Raw genomic sequence first — 5,514 nt, forward strand, 5'->3', positions numbered from 1 at the left:
TACCAGGTGCTGGACTGTTCTCCAATCTATAACCTAGGAGGACCCTGATGTTCCAGGTGCTGGACAGTTCTCCAATCTATAACCTAGGAGGACCCTGATGTTCCAGGTGCTGGACTGCTCTACAATCTATAACCTAGGAGGACCATGATGTACCAGGTGCTGGACTGCTCTACAATCTATAACCTAGGAGGACCATGATGTACCAGGTGCTGGACTGCTCTACAATCTATAACCTAGGAGGACCCTGATGTTCCAGGTGCTGGACTGTTCTCCAATCTATAACCTAGGAGGACCCTGATGTTCCAGGTGCTGGACTGCTCTACAATCTATAACCTAGGAGGACCATGATGTTCCAGGTGCTGGACTGCTGTACAATTTATAACCTAAAAGGACCATGATGTACCAGGTGCTGGACTGCTCTACAATCTATAACCTAGGAGGACCATGATGTTCCAGGTGCTGGACTGCTCTACAATCTATAACCTAGGAGGACCATGATGTACAAGGTGCTGGACTGCTCTACAATCTATAACCTATGAGGACCATGATGTACCAGGTGCTGGACTGCTCTCTGGTCAATAACCTAGGAAGACCATGAAGTACCAGGTACTGGACAGCTCTATAATCTATAACCTATGAGGACCATGATGTACCAGGTGCTGGACTGCTCTCTAATTTATAACCTATGAGGACCCTGATGTACCAGGTGCTGGACTGCTCTACAATCTATAACCTAGGAGGACCATGATGTTCCAGGTGCTGGACTGCTGTACAATCTATAACCTAGGAGGACCATGATGTACCAGGTGCTGGACTGCTCTACAATCTATAACCTAGGAGGACCATGAAGTACCAGGTGCTGGACTGCTCTACAATCTATAACCTAGGAGACCCTGATGTACCAGGTGCTGGACTGCTCTACAATCTATAACCTAGGAGGACCCTGATGTACCAGGTGCTGGACTGCTCACTGGTCAATAACCTAGGAAGACCATGAAGTACCAGGTGCTGGACTGCTCTACAATCTATAACCTAGGAGGACCATGATGTACGAGGTGCTGGACTGCTCTACAATCTATAACCTATGAGGACCATGATGTACCAGGTGCTGGACTGCTCTCTAATTTATAACCTAGGAGGACCATGATGTACCAGGTGCTGGACTGTTTTCCAATCTATAACCTAGGAGGACCCTGATGTTCCAGGTGCTGGACAGTTCTCCAATCTATAACCTAGGAGGACCATGATGTACCAGGTGCTGGACTGCTCTACAATCTATAACCTAGGAGACCCTGATGTACCAGGTGCTGGACTGTTCTCCAATCTATAACCTAGGAGGACCCTGATGTTCCAGGTGCTGGACAGTTCTCCAATCTATAACCTAGGAGGACCCTGATGTTCCAGGTGCTGGACTGCTCTACAATCTATAACCTAGGAGGACCATGATGTTCCAGGTGCTGGACTGCTCTACAATCTATAACCTAGGAGGACCATGATGTACCAGGTGCTGGACTGCTCTACAATCTATAACCTAGGAGGACCATGATGTACCAGGTGCTGGACTGCTCTACAATCTATAACCTAGGAGGACCCTGATGTTCCAGGTGCTGGACTGTTCTCCAATCTATAACCTAGGAGGACCCTGATGTTCCAGGTGCTGGACTGCTCTACAATCTATAACCTAGGAGGACCATGATGTTCCAGGTGCTGGACTGCTGTACAATTTATAACCTAAAAGGACCATGATGTACCAGGTGCTGGACTGCTCTACAATCTATAACCTAGGAGGACCATGATGTTCCAGGTGCTGGACTGCTCTACAATCTATAACCTAGGAGGACCATGAAGTACCAGGTGCTGGACTGCTCTACAATCTATAACCTAAGAGGACCATGATGTACCAGGTGCTGGACTGCTCTACAATCTATAACCTAGGAGGACCCTGATGTACCAGGTGCTGGACTGCTCTACAATCTATAACCTAGGAGGACCATGATGTACAAGGTGCTGGACTGCTCTACAATCTATAACCTATGAGGACCATGATGTACCAGGTGCTGGACTGCTCTCTGGTCAATAACCTAGGAAGACCATGAAGTACCAGGTACTGGACAGCTCTATAATCTATAACCTATGAGGACCATGATGTACCAGGTGCTGGACTGCTCTCTAATTTATAACCTATGAGGACCCTGATGTACCAGGTGCTGGACTGCTCTACAATCTATAACCTAGGAGGACCATGATGTACCAGGTGCTGGACTGCTCTACAATCTATAACCTAGGAGACCCTGATGTACCAGGTGCTGGACTGCTCTACAATCTATAACCTAGGAGGACCCTGATGTACCAGGTGCTGGACTGCTCACTGGTCAATAACCTAGGAAGACCATGAAGTACCAGGTGCTGGACTGCTCTACAATCTATAACCTAGGAGGACCATGATGTACGAGGTGCTGGACTGCTCTACAATCTATAACCTATGAGGACCATGATGTACCAGGTGCTGGACTGCTCTCTAATTTATAACCTATGAGGACCATGATGTACCAGGTGCTGGACTGCTCTACAATCTATAACCTATGAGGACCATGATGTACCAGGTGCTGGACTGCTCTACAATCTATAACCTATGAGGACCATGATGTACCAGGTGCTGGACTGCTCTCTGGTCAATAACCTAGGAAGACCATGAAGTACCAGGTACTGGACAGCTCTATAATCTATAACCTATGAGGACCATGATGTACCAGGTGCTGGACTGCTCTCTAATTTATAACCTAGGAGGACCCTGATGTACCAGGTGCTGGACTGCTCTACAATCTATAACCTAGGCGGACCATGATGTTCCAGGTGCTGGACTGCTGTACAATCTATAACCTAGGAGGACCATGATGTACCAGGTGCTGGACTGCTCTACAATCTATAACCTAGGAGGACCATGAAGTACCAGGTGCTGGACTGCTCTACAATCTATAACCTAGGAGACCCTGATGTACCAGGTGCTGGACTGCTCTACAATCTATAACCTAGGAGGACCCTGATGTACCAGGTGCTGGACTGCTCACTGGTCAATAACCTAGGAAGACCATGAAGTACCAGGTGCTGGACTGCTCTACAATCTATAACCTAGGAGGACCATGATGTACGAGGTGCTGGACTGCTCTACAATCTATAACCTATGAGGATCATGATGTACCAGGTGCTGGACTGCTCTCTAATTTATAACCTATGAGGACCATGATGTACTAGGTGCTGGACTGCTCTCCAATCTATAACCTATAATCTAGGTAGTTCGTACTGTACCAGGTGATGGACTGTTCTCTGGTGTATAACCTAGGAGGACCATACTGAACCAGGTACTGGACTGTTCTCCGGTCTATAACCTAGGAGGACCATGCTGTGTCTGATTCTGGACTGATACGAGGCATTTTAACCTTTTGCATCCTTAGCTCCCTAATGATAAGTGGATGTAGAGCTGTGCCAGACCCTCATCCCTCTCCTCTGGATTTGCTTTGTTTAGCAGTGCAGACAGATGCGCTATCAGCATATGGCTCCGCCTCCTATTTGAAAAAAATCTCTGATAAATCTCTTCTGTTGGCATTATATACTGGCGCCATTTTAGGAGGTTTAAGCTGATGCAAGATGTGATGATTAGGTCTGTTGCGGTCACGAGGACCCCGGGCTCTCTGATCTGTAGGTGACTTCTGTGGTCCGATATACCAAATCTGTCAACCTGCTCTGCATGTGGCTTGGTGATTTAGGTAAGGGGGGTCCACTACAGACTTGCTGGTGGCCGACAAGTCCAAGTCAGGATAGACATGGGCATGCCTTTCAAACCTACGCAGGGGAAATTTTATGTTGAGTACAACGTGCGCAGTACCGACCCACCTGTTTCCCCTGGGGTACATCTGATGTGGCCCACCGAGCTAGGACTATGGGTACCCCGCTTCATAGGTTTTTACGTCAGAGTTGTCCTTCTCGTAGGCTGGTGACCAATGAAGGCGAGTAAGCCCAGCCTGCCCGTCATCTGGGCGGATACACTTAGTAAGGCTCCTCGGTTGAAACCTGTCTGGCATGGGTGGCCCTACCAACAGAATACACTACCACCAGCATAGCTCTCAACCTTATTGGTGCGTGCCAGCTCCTCCCCCACCACAAGGGGCATCCATGGCGTTGTAATTTGCTACACTATGTGACTAAAAGTATGTGAACCCCTGACCATCAAACCCGTATCAGCTGATTGGATATCCCATATAAAACCATGGTGTTACCGGAAAACATCCCTTCTGACTGTGATAAAACAACACACTGATCCGTACTTACCTCTCCTCTGTCGCAAGGATCCAGTGCTGCCGGTCTGCCAGGTCTCACTAACTGTTGTGACAGCTGACATCCCCAGAAGTCCGGTGACCGCTGCAGCCAATCAGAGGCTTTACTGTTACTGGTCGGCTCTCCTGGTATCATGGTGCCCAGGATGTGAGCACTGATGCCAGGAGAGCAAGTGGCAATGCTGCACCGGTCACCTGACGTCCGGTGACAGCAGCTGTCACAACAGACACCGGTACCGCGGCGGGCTGCAGCACTGGATTCTGACTGCGGCGGAGGAGCAAATACTGATCACTTTATTTTACTACAGTGAGCGCTACTGAAGAGATGTTGTCCGCTAACGGCACAACCCCTTTAATATGACCGCCCCCCCTTTTGCAGCCTTAAGAGCCCCCAATCTTCTGGGAAGTTTTTCCACAAGATTTTGGGGTGTCTGTGAGAATTTGTGCCACATTTGTGAACGGCTGCGCTAACTAACAATCATGATTTCAGACTCTACAATTAGTACACAAGTATAACGATGTATTCTGTGAACTGGACAACGGACGTCTCTGACGGCGGCATGAACTCAACTATAGCGCAATGTTAACAAAGAAGCTGACCGAATAGCTTGTACAATTAAGACGAGCAGATAGGATTGTACACAAAGTACTGGCTTGTCTCCAGGTCGTAAAAAATACATCACTGCGAGCGAACACAACTGCAGACATCCGATTTAATAACCCAGTATGTCCCTGTCTAGCAGGCCTGCTATCTAACCCCAGTTATTCATGTGCACACACTCAGTAATTATAGAGGTCCATCCTCACTAACAGCCTCAGGCGTCCTCTGACCTGTAGACCTCCAAACTCCCTTGATGGTCTCTGGTAATGGTTAGATGATATATCCTCCTCCATGGTGGTCTCAGACATGATCCCTCTGGCTGTCAGCTCTGGGAATCTGCAATACAAACTTCTGCAGCAGAACTCTCTCTCAGTAATCCTCCCTTATACAGGTTAGTCCTCGGTAGTCCTCCCTGACACCAAGTTAGTACTTACTAGCCCTTCCTAACACCGCGTTAGTCCTCGGCAGTCCTCCCTGACACTGGGTTACTCCTTCATAGTCCTCCCTGACACGGGTTAGTCCTTAGTAGCCTTCTCTGACATCGGCTTAGTCCTTGGTAGTCCTCCCTGACACGGGTTAGTC

At 48.4% G+C, this 5,514-nt stretch overlaps 1 long non-coding RNA gene across 1 annotated transcript; it reads left to right on the forward strand.

Annotated features, from left to right (window-relative positions):
* The first annotated feature begins 2,853 nt into the window (after positions 1 to 2,853).
* On the forward strand, positions 2,854 to 3,592 carry LOC136618834 (uncharacterized). Its single transcript, XR_010790991.1, has 2 exons — positions 2,854 to 3,309; positions 3,360 to 3,592. It is a non-coding gene; the product is annotated as an uncharacterized lncRNA (long non-coding RNA).
* Positions 3,593 to 5,514: the final 1,922 nt, after the last annotated feature.

The sequence above is a fragment of the Eleutherodactylus coqui genome, chromosome 1 (genome assembly GCF_035609145.1).
Source record: "Eleutherodactylus coqui strain aEleCoq1 chromosome 1, aEleCoq1.hap1, whole genome shotgun sequence".
NCBI classification, from domain to species: domain Eukaryota; kingdom Metazoa; phylum Chordata; class Amphibia; order Anura; family Eleutherodactylidae; genus Eleutherodactylus; species Eleutherodactylus coqui.